This window comes from Capsicum annuum, chromosome 5, assembly GCF_002878395.1.
Source record: "Capsicum annuum cultivar UCD-10X-F1 chromosome 5, UCD10Xv1.1, whole genome shotgun sequence".
In the NCBI taxonomy this organism is placed as follows: Eukaryota; Viridiplantae; Streptophyta; class Magnoliopsida; order Solanales; family Solanaceae; genus Capsicum; species Capsicum annuum.
The window spans coordinates 809,018-821,536 of NC_061115.1; the positions used below are offsets into that span (position 1 = coordinate 809,018).

Genomic DNA, 12,519 nt, shown 5'->3' on the forward strand with positions numbered 1-12,519 from the left:
TTTTGTGTCTTGTTGAATCCGAAAATTTGTGTTCTTGTTGTTATATTATTCTTCACTATTTGTGGCTGTTTTGGGTGTCAAATACACCTTTGTTTCTTGTATTCTTGTTGTATTTGTCGAATCCGAGTGAGGTCTTCATTTGGTCCACGATTTGTTGTGATTTGTAGACTGTTTTGGAGGGTGTATTGGACTATTTTTGTGGCTGTTTCGTGTTCCTCTTGTTTGTCTTGTATCATTTGGTATCAAATCATGTCTTGATCTTGTTACCACAAGATCAATCTTGGGCTTGTTAGTTGAAAAATCAAAAAAAAAATTGTTAAAAAAAAAGTTGAAATCTGAAAATTTCAGAAAAAATAGCAATCTGTCCATTTTGTGTTCTTGGCCAAAAATTGTGTTCTTGTTGTGTATTGGCCAATATTTTTACTTGTATTTATTATCTATAAGTGTTAGTTTTGTTCCTCACTAACACTTTGAGTCTATATGTTAGATTTTATCTTGAATTGTTGATGTTGTTGATGTTGTTAATGTGAACAAAGTGTGGTCGATTGTTGTTGGTATTGTTGTTGCGGGTTCGAGAGTTGAACGTGTGATGTGTTGTTGGTTCAAGTTTTGAACGTGGATTGTGGAGATTGTGTTGTGGAATTTAAGCTTGGAAAGTTGTTGTTGTTGTTTGGGAGGTCCAACTTGAACCTTAGAACTTCAAGACTCAAAGTTTGTGTTCTTGGTGTTCTTCACCATCTCCATATATTGTTGAAAAAAAGTGGTTGTTGATCTTAGAAGTTGAAGAAAAAGAGTGTGTATTGTGTTATTCTTGCAAGACATAGATCCAAGTTTCAAGGTGTAGTACTTGTGACTCAAAGACTTTTCCTACACACTAAAGACTTTACATCACTTCTCAACAACTTTCCCATGAAAAAAGGGTCCATGTTTTAAGGAGAAGTACAAGAAAAAGTCAAGTCTTGAAAATTGAAAAAGGCTCCAAGACTTATTTTCCCTCCTAAAACAAATTCCACCAATCTAAATTAATTTTTGATCAAGACTTGAACCTTTGAGAATAACCACTTGATAAAACCGACCCAATACATGGCTGCCATGTCATCACTGCTACTGTTCACGCAATATTTTCAAGCTCAAATTTTAGATTCTTCCTTTCATCTTATTGTTTCATTAGTTTCATGTCTTGATTCTAGAATTAATTAACAACTAGTAATCACCTTCTTAGTTGTAGATTAATTATTGAATCTGTTTCTTCGTGTCTTCGTTATTTGTGTGCTTTTCTCATTTTTAACTCGTAGTAACTTCTTTGTTTCAAGTTCGTAAGTAAATTTTATTTTGTTTCTTGAGTCGATCAAGCAAGAATCCATTCCATTTGCCAAGTAGAATTAACATCTTATTGACTACCGGAGTATAAGCAACTTTCAATATTCGACGCTCCAATTGTGAGGATCACAAAAGTGAGTGAATATGAGTGTTGGTGAGGATCGTTTGCTACTAATCTTGTTTGTTCATTTTGTAGGTTCAAAAAGTGATATAAGGGGAATATTTCTTCGATAGCCTGGGATTATTGTGACTACAACATGGGAGACTATGGTTGTAGTGAGGAGTTTTATGGCTACGAAGTTGAGGAAGATTGCAGAGGCTATGAAAATAGCCATGATCGAAACTTGGGCAGATTTGAAAGTTACTGTTTTGAGGGAGAAAATGAGGTGAATGAAGTGCCTAGTGCTTATGGTGACTTTGGAGATGATGTAGGACGTTGTGATGGATCTTATGATGACTTTGGGGCATGTGAGGAGTCCTACCCTTCTCACTCCAAACCTAGATTTGGTGTTAGGTATAACCCTTTCGTTCGCAAAGCTTATGAGAGTTATGATGAGAGTACATGTGAGGAGTGTGAAGATTCATATTCTCCACCTTGTAGTACTTCTTATCAAGATCGATATAGTGTGAATAGTTATACTAGCTCTAGTGGAGGTTGTTCAACGAGAAGAAGAGGGTATGCATCTCCAAAACCGAGGGGTACTCGTGTCCTTTACAATGTTGATCCAAGAAGGAGTGTACACTCCGTAAAGGTGACCATTTGTGGGATACCGGGCTGCCTCATTGTGTTAAATGATAGGTACTATAGAAACTACATCGTTCCATCCATGGTTGACTACTTGGGGTTGTTTTGCAAGCCTTTACTCATTCCATACTTCTTGGATGGGTTTAAGATTATCGAGAGGGTCAAAGTTGTCTTCTCCCAATTTAAGTACCATGAGGAGGTGTGGTGTGATATTCTTCCATTGACATATGGTCATATATGCTTAGGTGTCGATTGGTTTGCACAACATAGAGTTCCAAATGTGCAAAATCGACCTAATATTATAAGAGACCAGTGGGGAAATCACCTCATGACATACATGCTGCCCGAGCTGCAAAGAGAAGTGAATACTTACTCCAATCCGAATGCTTATGAGAGAAAAAAGATTGAGAGGAGTAAGGGTGTGCAAGGTGGTAATCCGAGAGTGGAAAAAGAAGAGGTTATGTGGAGCAAAGCGAGGGGATCTCCACCAAACCGAGATAACATTGTCTGTCCTCCTATTTCTAAGGACATTTATGTAGGTACCGACATGGAAAGTGATAGAGATCAATGCCAAAGTAAAGTTGCTGCCCAATCTTATGGAGGACCTTCACAACACGGGAAAGGAGAGTCGACTCAAGAACTTCAAGGTAAAATAGCTAACTCTTACACTTTTGTGCATATGAATGATAATTGTGTGGCTAGTAGCCCATTGAGTGTGAGTAGTAGATTGCTTACTTGTGAGTCTAATGATTCTTTAACTTTTGTTAATAATGTACATGTTGTGAGTGTGGATACACTAGTTGATCCTATTGATGACCAAATTGAATCTTCTTGTAAGATCGATTCCACCTAGTGTTGAAGCCTATATTTTGAATGGAAGTACATTGTCTTGTGTAATTGGTGTTGATCAACCTATTTGTGAAAATTTTCCACTACTTAAGTATGTGTGTAATGTCATTAAGTGAAATCAAGTGAGTGAAGTATTTGAAAAAGTTTGTCAACAAAAGGGAAGTGAACCTAAGAGCTATTCTTGGGATAATCTTGTACTTGAAATCTCTTTAAAACGTGATATTGAGCTTTTAGAGAGTGCTGAATATTTTTGTTCCAAATCTGCCCATGAAATAGATCATGCTCTCTTTAGGTATAATGTCTTATTTGAAGATGATATAAATACTCCTAATGAGCCTAGTGGTGAAAATGAAGGTATAGTTTTCCTTGGAAGCTATAGCCGATATGCTAACCCACTATGGTGTGATAACATTCCTCCTAAAGATGAAAATCTCTTTTTGAAAGATGAGAGTACTCTTATGGATAAGGAATGTGTAGTCCTTCTTGAAAACCCGAGGACAAATGTGTCATTGACTCCTTGGGGTAATGTTCCTAAATGTGCATCCTTGTTTGACACACTTGTGCCTAAATTGCATGAATTCCAACTTGTGGATGCCAAGTTGTCTAGATGTTTGAAGGAAAGAATGTCTATGTGTTTAAATACTTATTCTTCACCTGTGAATTCCTTTACATGTGATTCTTTCCTATACTACCTCTTTGCCTTTGATGATTTCCATGCTAGTTTTGGATTTGTTTCATGTCGAGGTAGGAAGTTTGTTGGTCTGTCCATGTGTGTGTGATAATGCTATATGGATTTTATGGACTTTAGAACCAATCGAAACACCCTCTTGGTGTGGTCTTTTGACGAGATAAAGGAGCAATGGTGTCTTATGGCTCATAAAATGAAGGAAGTTCTACCTTGTGGATTATTTGATGTCATTAGGACCTATGTAGTTTATTTATCTCTTGGTGATTCCCGTAACCAAATCCTTTGTGTACCTTTTATTGAGATTTTTATATTTAATTCAAAGGATCCTTGGTTATATTGCAAATATGTGCAACCTTGGCATGTTGAGATGATTTGTTATGCTGACGCTAACCCTCATGCCATGAGGAGTTTGTATTTATTTGTCCTCTCTTCAGTTTTGCAAGGTTTGGATTCGAGGTCGAATCATTTTCAAGAAGAGGGGGATGATACAAGAATAATGGCAGCCTTATCTTTTGACGACATCATTCAAAGTCACTATGTGAAGAATCAAGCTTTGGTTGCATGAAGGGCATGGGATCATACTTGAAGGGGACGTTTTGATCCCACCATTGATCAAACCCAAGTGTGGAAGATTGCTTGGACGCAATGGCGAAGCCACAGCAAACGAAGGGTGGTCAGATGAACACCCTTCGTCGGAAATTTTTTTTGAGTATATAGGTTAAATATAGATATTTATGGTTATATACATATTGTTGCACACCCTTAACAAGCTAAAGAAGCATAGTCCAGTGGTCAAGAGTTTGCATTTCCGCATCAACAACCCGAGTTTGACCTTGACAGATGCAGCAGTGCTTTATTTTCTTTGTTTTTTAAACAGTTCTTTGCCCAAAGAAAAATATGAATACCCTTAACCAAAAGTCTGGCTCCGCCACTGGCTTGGAGCCTTGAAGACTTAAGGACTCTCGGGTTTGGACCACCTTTGTTGGATCACAGTTTTGGTTCCCTTTACTAAGGGCATTTTGGTATCTTAGCTTTAAGGGCTTTTTGGACAATTCATATTGTCTTCCAACACACCAAGGCCACCCTTGGTCATTAAGGGTAATGTGGTATTTTTGTCTACGTTTGTAATATACTATAAGTATTACATTTTAGGTCTTTTCTCTTTAGTTAATGAATGATGAACATTTGAAAGATTTATTCTCTCTTTAGAGAGTGCAACACCTTAGTATAGTTCTTAGTTAGGGCTTTGAAAAGTCATCCTTAATATAGGGCTTGAAAAAGTCAATATTATTTTTGCTTGAAAATGGTGGATCTTGAGGTGAGTGATTCTCTTGGTGGTCACCGTAAGAGTGTGGTATTGTTGTTACATTAATTAGGGGTTTAGTGTTTGAATCACGCTTTGTTCCTAAGTCTTTTAACAAATCTATATCTCACTATCTATCCTTTTATTCTTGTAATCTTGTTATTGTTTGTAGTGGACTGTTTTTGTGTCTTGTTAAATCAGAAAATTTGTGTTCTTGTTGTCATCTTGTTCTTCACAATTTGTGGCTGGTTTGGATGTCAAATACACCTTTGTTTCTTGTATTCTTGTTGTATTTGTCGAATCCGAGTGAGGTCTCCATTTGCTCCGCGATTTGTTGTGATTTGTGGACTATTTTGGAGGGTGTATTGGACTGTTTTTGTAGCTATTTTGTGTTCCTCTTGTTTGTCTTGTATCAGGAACTTTGACAAGGGAGTTCACTAGCTTGAAAAGATTAGATCAAGTAGTGATGGAATCGAAAGAGCAGTTGGTGCAATCAGGAGAAAATAGGAGGGAGAAATCTCCTGTGGATAGAGTAGGACCCTCTGGACCTCAACATTCAAAAGAAAGAGGGCATTATAAAAGCCCTACAAGCTATAAAACTCACAACTCCAATTTCTCAAGATGGTCGAGAATGGATTGTTTGAGATTTTTTGGGGAAGATTTATGATCCTGGTTGTTCAAAATTGAACAATTCTTCTCCATGGAAAATGTTGCTAATGAGGATAAGGTTTCGGTTGCAGCTTTGCAGTTGAAGGGAGAAGCCATTCGGTGGCATCTATCTTTTATGAGGTATAGGCAATATTTTCAACCGCCTACATGGACTGAGTACGTAATGTCTATGGTGGATAGGTTTGGTACTGACTTTGATGGCCCTATGGAGGAGCTGAAAAAGATCAAATAGATGGGGAGCGTGAAAGAATATCAGGCTGTATTTGAGAAGTATTTGGCTAGGGTCAAATTGTCTGAAGAAAATGTTATTAGTTGTTACATTGGGGGTTTGAAACTTGAACTGAACATTGCTGTGAAGATTACACAACCTACATCACTTTCACAGGCGTATAAGAGTGCAAGAAGCATATCTTACTGCCATCAAACCATCCAGTGGATTCCATAGTTTCAGCACATCTAAGAAGTCAACGGAGCAGGGGTTGCAGAGTAAACTAGGAATATTACCTACTCCAACTACTGGTTATGAAGGACCACAAAAAAGTGTTAATAGGAGAACATTGAGTATTGAAGAAATGAATGGCAGAAGATCTAAAGGTCTTGGTTACTTCTGTGATGAGAGGTACACTTTTGGTCATAAGTGCAAGACTATTAAGCAGTTGTACTTACTGGAAATAGAGGAGCGGGATAAGGGTGGTGATGACCAGATTTTGGAAATGGTAGACCCTAAAGAAAGTCAGGAAGTGGAGATGACCAACACAATGGAGCAACTGAAAATTTCTATTCATGTTTTAAATGGTTCCTTAGGATATAGGACCTTGAAAGTGACTGGCTATCACTTTAAAAAGCCTTTACACATCTTAATTGATACTGGTAGTTCATACAACTTTATTGACCCTGAGTTAGTACAATAATTAGGGTGCCCCATCAGATTAGTTCTTCCTGAAAAAGTCGCAGCAGCCAATGGAAATGACATGCAAGTTGACAAGATGTGCACTATATCTTGGTTGTTACAAGGAGCTAAGTTCTCTGTTGTTTTCTTGTGGTTACCACTAGGTTCTTGTGAGGTGGTTTTAGGGGTTCAATGGTTTCTTACCTTGGGGGATATTAAGATGAATTTTAAGAAATCACCATGGAATTCTACTACAAAGGGAAGAAACATTGTCTCAGAGGTGCAGGAAGTCAAGTCACCGCCTTAGGAGCTAGAAAAATGGCTAAGTTTTCAGGTAATCAGTCTCAACTATGCATGATCCAAGTAGTTCCTTCTATGAATAGTGATGTACAATGGTATGCCATTGAAACTAAGGAACAACCTGATGCAAAGGTATTAAGTCTATTGTTGCAGTTTCAACCTTTGTTTAACGAACCTACTTAGTTACCACCTTCTAGAGGTGTTTTTGATCATAGAATTGTGTTACACCATGGTATTGAACCTGTAAACAAGAGACCATATAGATATCCATATGTGAAAGAGGATATCATTGATGGGTTAATACAAAAAATGCTAGATCAAGGGATCATACAACCTAGTTGTAGTCCTTTTGCGTCTCCTGTTGTTTTAGTTGGGAAGAAGGATGGTTCTTAGAGGATGTGTGTGGACTATAGAGATTTAAATAAACATACTATCAAGAACAAGTTTCTAATTCCTATTGTTGAAGACATGTTAGATGAGTTGGGAGGGTCCAAGATCTTTTCTAAGATTGACCTCAGGTTTGGGTACTATCAGCTGAGAATGGCAGAAGATGATGTGCCTAAAATAGTCTTTAGAACACACTCGGATCATTTTGAATATTTGGTTATGCCCTTTGGTTTATCAAATTCACCAGCAACTTTCCAAGGATTTATGAATTTTGTATTTCAACCCTTCCTGAGGAAGTTTGTCTTAGTCTTCTTTGATGATATCCTTGTATATAGCAAGATCTTGGAAGATCACTTGTTGCATCTTACAGCTATTTTTGAAGTTATGATGCAGCACTAGTTGTTTGCTAAAGAAAGAAAATATTTCTTTGGGGTGTTGAGAATTGAGTATCTTAGTCATTTTATTACGGAGCATGGAGTGTCTACTGATCCGCAAAAGGTGAATGTTGTGCAGAATTGGCCTGTTTCTACTACTCTTAAGCAGTTAAGAGGATTTTTGGGATTAATCAAATATCATAGGAGGTTCATCTAGGGATTTGGTATAATTGCTAGACCATTAACTGACTTCTTGAAGAGGGACAATTTTAAATGGTCTAATGAAGCAGCTACTGCATTTGCAACTCTCAAAGAAAGACTTACTCAGGCTCCTGTTTTAGCGTTACGTGATGCTACAAAGCTCTTTATTGTGGAAACTGATGCAAGTGGGACTGGTATTGGTGTTGTTCACATGCAAGAGGGCCATCCCATTGCTTTTATTAGCAAAGCTCTTTCCCCTAAACATACAGTAAAGTCAGTATATGATAGAGAGTTATTAGCTATTGTGCAGTCTGTTACCAAATGTCACAATATCTTCTTGGTCAAAAGTTTGTCTTTAGAACTGAACAGAAAGCTTTGAAGTTTTTAATGGAACAAAAGTTGCATACTAACTCTCAACTCTTGTAGTTGACTAAACTAATGTCATTTGACTACACAATTGAATACAAGAGGGGTGAAAAACAAAGTGGTTGATGCTTTATCAAGGGTAACAAGTGTTGAACTTATGTCGTTGGTGCTATCTACTGCTACTTGTGATCTTTTCCATGCCATAATTGATAGTTGGCAGGCTGACCATGAGACATAAGCTCTTATTCTTCAACTCCAGGCCTCTCCTGGTACTCTCAAGCAGTATACTTGGTTTAATAATCAGTTAAGGAGGAAAGGAAGACTTGTGGTGGGAAATGACCACCAGCTGAGAATTCAAATCATCACCTTGTAGAATTCCTCCCCTCAGGGTGGTAACTCAGGCATAGAAACCACCTTGAAGATATTGCTGACTCTTTTCTACTGGAAAGGGCTCCGATCTGATGTTCAAAAATTTATTCATGCTTGTGATGTGTGTCAAAAGAACAAAGCAAACTTAGCAGCTTCTCCTGGTTTATTGCAAATGTTGGTCATATCGGATGTAGTTTGGTATCAAATCAGTATGTATTTTATCACTGGACTTCCTAATTCTAGAGGTAATGAAGTCATACTAGTGGTGGTTGACAGGTTAAGCAAATATGCTCATTTCATGGCTCTTAAACACCCTTATACTTCTGCATCTATTGTTCAAGTATTTTTGGATATGGTAGTAAAACTTCATGGTCTTCCCGATGCAATTACTAGTGACAGAGATACTATTTTCCTCAGCACCTTCTGGCAGGAGTTATTCACATTACAAAGGGTCCACCTACACACATCATCCGCATACCACCCTCAGCCAGACTGAAGTACTGAATAGATGTTTGGAGACATATTTGAGGTGATTCTGTAGTGAAGATGCTTCTAATTGGTCAAATTGTTTAGCTATGGCTGAATACTGGTACAATACATCCTATCATTCATCTATTCATATGACTCCATATGAAGCCTTGTATGGCAGGCCTCCCCCTTTGTACTTGCCTTACCTTCCTAGTGAACCAACTTCAGCTAAAGTGTATAATTCTCTTCTCCATAGAGAAATGATTTTACAACTTCTTTAGCACCATTTAACCAGGGCTCAACTGAGAATGAAGCAGCAGGCTGACCTACATAGGAGTGACAGGTCCTTTGAAGTTGGTGATTGGGTCTACTTTAAGACTCAACCTAACAGACAACAGACTGGTTCTACTCAGTCTCATCACAAATTGTCTGCTAGGTACTATGGTCCTTTCCAGATTATCAAGAAGTTTGGGCCAGTAGCATATACTCTTTTGTTTCCGGCTGATGTCAAGATTCACCTTGCTGTGCATGTGTCATTACTGAAGAAGTGTTATGAGCTACCTGCTACTATCTCTTATCCCCCTACCTTGGCTATTGCTCATTCTCACTGCCCCTCTCCGAAGAGTATTTTGCAAAGAAGGATGGTGAAGAAGGGCAATAAGGTGGTTGCTCAGGTTTTGGTTTAGTGGGAATGTCTATCGGTTGATGAGGCTACTTGGGAGTTCTGCAATGCATTGTTGACTAGATTTACTACTTTTAATCCTTGGGGACAAGGATCTCTTGTTAGGGGGAGTGTTGATACATAAAATAAAGATTGAAAGACATAAATAGCTGGAAAGGGAGATTAAAAGAAGTCAGTCCACCTCAGTAACCAATTCAAGAAAGTAGTTATAACTGCCAATTAGTTAGGCAGTTTTTACTGTTCATTCTCAAATCTGTTAAAAGTAGTTACAATTGTATTCATAGTGTATTCCATTTTCAGATAAATAGGAAATTTGTACAATAAAGAATCATCAATAACAAATATCAATTTTTGTTCTAAATTTCTCTCTATTCTATTCTTCTCTTTCTATTCTCTCTTCTTCTCGATTCATCTTGAGCTGAAATCTCGAACTCGGTTCCTAAATCAGCCTGCAAATCTCGAGTTATCCTCTATAACTCCTACATTTTCGTAACGGAAGCTGACAGTAGGCATCAACAAGTAGTGCTACTGACAACTTGACCATGAGTTAGGATAGACATCGATGACATGATAATGCTGCAGATAACCAATGGTGGCTCAAGGGTAAAGCTAGTAAAGCGTTTGCTTTAGGCCCCCAAAATTTTGAGATGCTTCAAAAACATTTGAGTAAATTTTATGATTTCTAGTTCACTTGAAAAATAATGAAGATCGTGAATTACATTTAAAAATATTATCGTAAGAAAAATAGAGAGAAGTTTTAATTACCTCCTAAACTTGTAAGGTTTTCTTTGTTGCACACCTAAACTATTGTCTTAAAAACCTCCCGAAACTTGTTATTTTAATATGTCGAGTCCCTCCTCATGGTCCACTTGACACGAAAACTGAGTACAACCGCAATAAGGTGCGCGAGGGACGAAAATATTTACCATATCATTTTATTCCAACAGTAAAAATTGAAAAAAAAGCCATTACTCTTTATTTTTTTCATAGTTTCAAGGCTTCATCTCTCTCTTTTCTTCGTATCAACTCTCTTCTCCTCCATTACTTTCAAAATTTCACAAAATAATTTTTTTTTTCATTATGATTTCTATGCTTTAAATCAAATCCTTAATCGAAACAGTAATTGGAATCTAGTAGGAAACACTAAACGAAAAAAAAACCATATTTTAACACAAAGAAAACAAACAAAAAAACATATTTTTTTAGGATAATAACTTACTTAATCGAAGAAAATTCAATCAAAAAATAAATATTTCCTCAAAGCTTCAACTTTTCTCTATTTTGGAGCAAAGAAAAACTCAAAAATTTCACCCTTCTTTACTAAAAGCTTACGCAAAAGTTTTTAGGGATTGAAAGTGAGTGATTTTTAACATAGGATAAATATGAAAAAGGATCTTATATTATTTATCCTTGTGGACATATACATAGGCCAAAATTTCACCATATAAGTGTGTGTTTTACACGATTGTGGTCTTTGGACTATGAGGAGGTACACAATGTATAAAAATAACAAGTCCGGGGGGGATGGGGATGGGATTAAGACAACCAGTATTTTAGGCGTTCTCTCTAAAAAAAAAATACAAAAAGAAAGAGCTATCTAATTTTTACAAGAAATATTTTAGAACTTTGAATTAAACAACTCAAACTTCATATTAATAATTAATGTTTTAGTAATAACATCCAAGTTAATATATTGCAAACAAATGACCAACATCTTATTAATAATCATATTATATGTCAAGTTAAAGGTCATGTATGTGTCTTTCAAAAATATTACACCAAAAACAATCAATATACAAAAAAAAACAACTCAAAATTATTATAATATTATTTGCATGTATATTTATATTTTTAAGGCTTCTTGTTTAAGTTTGGCTTTAGGCCACTAATTTTATTGAAACAGCCCTGCAGATAACTCACTGCAATTTTAGACGTTGTAATGTTGTTAACATCGACATTTTTGTACGGATTACTGAGGCGGAAAATAGGAAATGAGCAGATAGCAAAATCTCTGTCATTTGAACCATGAAGAAACATGATAGATGTTAACATTGTTGTATACCAACCAAAAACATGACATTTTTGAATGAAAGTTCTTTTTCAAACTGTTTGCCATGCTTTATTTAAGTCGAGGGTATATCGAAAACCTCTCTATCTCGATCAAACTGTTCCTATTATGATTTCGTAAATACCGTGCAAAAGGCAAATGTAACAACTAATGGGAGACGGATGGAGTATAACCTTAGTAATTTGTTAATTTTCATTTCTAATTATCCAATTTCTTTAGCATCCATGTTTCTTTTTCTTTTCCTCTAGTATCCACATTGGAGTTCAACTTTTAGTGCACAAATTTTTGTGAATATGGAGGACCAACGTAATTTTTTCGTAATATGTGTCCAGCGGAATACATATTGCCCAAATAGAACCTAAAAATCACCCGAGAAGCAAAAAATTCGTCAATTCAGGCTGAAAATACATGCATAGACGGTAGTTTAATGCCAAGGCCGATGACGGAAGCTCAGGACGGAGCCATATGAGGAGGTGGAAGTCTCACTTACGGTTCTCTAAGAAGGGAGTGGCTACCTACTGGAGCTTCAACCAAGCACCACTGGTCAATTCCATTGGCGGACCCATGATTTAAGAAGTGTGGGTGCTTACTACAGAAAAAAATAAAAAGTCACCTCAACATAGCAGTGCACCTAACCAACTTCTTGTTTAGTGGGTGCTTTTATATAATTTATACTTATTTTCGTATATTTTTTATGTAATTATACCTATTTCGCATTTAGTTTAGTGGGTGCTGGAGCCCCCAAAAGATATGTGTAGGTCCGCCCCTGGTCAATTCCGCTTTGGGGCCACCCCTGACTCTACCATTATTATAGGGGTATAGGGTTCAAGACAAAGAAAGA

At 36.9% G+C, this 12,519-nt stretch overlaps 1 pseudogene; it reads left to right on the forward strand.

Annotated features, from left to right (window-relative positions):
- Positions 1-5,572, forward strand: part of LOC124898854 — a 60,950-nt pseudogene extending 55,378 nt beyond the window's left edge.
- The last annotated feature ends 6,947 nt before the right edge of the window (positions 5,573-12,519 follow it).